A 1982-nucleotide genomic window follows, 5' to 3' on the forward strand; every position below is an offset into this window, starting at 1 on the left:
ATATGTATAAGCGAAATCAATCTAATTAAGATCACACAGCGGAAGTAAATTATTACCGTATATTTTAACGTGTTACCTTGTAGCTAATATTGGAATATTGATTGGTTTTATTAAAGATCATTTCGATCTAAGACACCTAAAATATGTCTGATGTAAAGAAAGCTAGTGACAAAGTTGTCAAGAAAACATAATTTGGAAAAGATTTTATTGATTATTATCAATTTCCATAAGGCTCTTTATATACACAAAACTATATCCTTAAATGATATATATATAAATCTTCTTAAATATATGCAATCAAATCACATATTAAGTGATTAAGATTTCTCTTTGATTCCTAAGATAAGAGATATGATTTGATTACCAAATCATCTCCTACAATATTCTAACACCCTCCTTCAAATTGGAGCATGCTGTTGCAAATGTCCAACTTGAACTTGATCATGTCCTCATCTTCACATCTCGGTTTTGGTATTCATCACGGTGTTATACTCCACCGCTGAGTCATTTCGGTTTTTCTTGATGTCACAACACAAGAGTTGTGTGTGACACAAGGATTCCTTCTAGTCGTGTTGGATTCCTTCAAGTCGTGTTCTTGTTTTTCGGGTTCGTCGATACATTCTTCATGTCCATCTTCTTGGACTCCATTGTCGTTTTTTTTTCATCATCAGATCTGGGGCACCATTTGATTGAACTTGAGTAATAGTGGCTCATGAGTTCTCCGTCGTGGCATTACGCTGGTGCCATTGTTTTCGTTGTCGTCGTCTTCATCATCATCTTCGTCTTTGATGGTCATCATAATCGATCCATAAAGATCGACCTGCTCTGATACCATGTCAAGAAAACATAATTTGGAAAAGGTTTTCTTGATTATTATCAATTTCCATAAGGCTCTTTATATACACAAAGCTATATCCTTAAATGATATATATAAATATTCCTAAATATATGCAATCAAATCACATATTAAGTGATTAAGATTTCTCTTTGATTCCCAAGCTAAGAGATATGATTTGATTACCAAATCATCTCCTACAATATTCCAACAATAATATTGATGCATGCATTGTAGATTTTGTTCTCTTTGTAAGAGAGAGAGAGAGAGAGAGAGAGAGAGAGAGAGAGAGAGAGAGAGAGAGAGAGAGAGAGAGAGAGAGAGAGAGAGATTTACACTTTTACACTTTGTTAGGATTTGATTTTTACTTCTTTCAACTACTCATTCAGTTTCAATTCTGTATTCTATTACTTTAATCCCTTTTTCAGTTCAATGCAATTCTCATTTGTTTGTGTTTTTATGTTGTATTAGGGATGGGTTAGGTTAGTGAGTGTTCTTAATCGATTAGAATGTTTTAGGAGAGAGAGAGACGTGCCCACTAATCAATTAATCACAAGTCAATTAATCAATTAAGACGTGCCCACTAATCAATTAATCACAAGTCGTCCAAGTTTGGTTCGCACTTGGCAAATTTCCATTTTTGGGATATTCCAAAAAAAATTGAAAATAATGTCTGTATTGAACTTTCGAGTAAACGTATCATTTCTATTTCAATATCCAGAAAATTATGTAGAAATACTACTTTTTTATTTACTTTTCTCATAGTTTTTACTTTTTATGTTTTATTATAAGTATGGGATGAGAACTCAATTTTATGAAAAGCATCCAAGCTAAGAGAGAATTTGGAGGTTTAGATCGGTATAGTTGCTGAGGGCTTGAGTATTTAGAAGCAGAGTTCCATGTGTGTTCTCGTGTGTAAGGTAAAAGTCGGAGTTTTAATATGAACAAGGGCTTGAAGAAAGATTGATCTTATTCTATTTTATATACTAGGATGTCGGTCTGTGCGTCACTGCACGGGAAAGTGAAAACTTAAAATGACTAACAATGTTAATTTTACATTTTGAATGAAACATTTATGGTAATTTTTTAACTGTATAGTATAAAATTTAGAAATAATGACTTAGATCAATCAACCAAATTAGTTAAA

This window comes from Camelina sativa, chromosome 15 (assembly GCF_030686135.1).
Source record: "Camelina sativa cultivar CO46 ecotype springtype chromosome 15, ASM3068613v1".
Classification (NCBI taxonomy): Eukaryota; Viridiplantae; Streptophyta; class Magnoliopsida; order Brassicales; family Brassicaceae; genus Camelina; species Camelina sativa.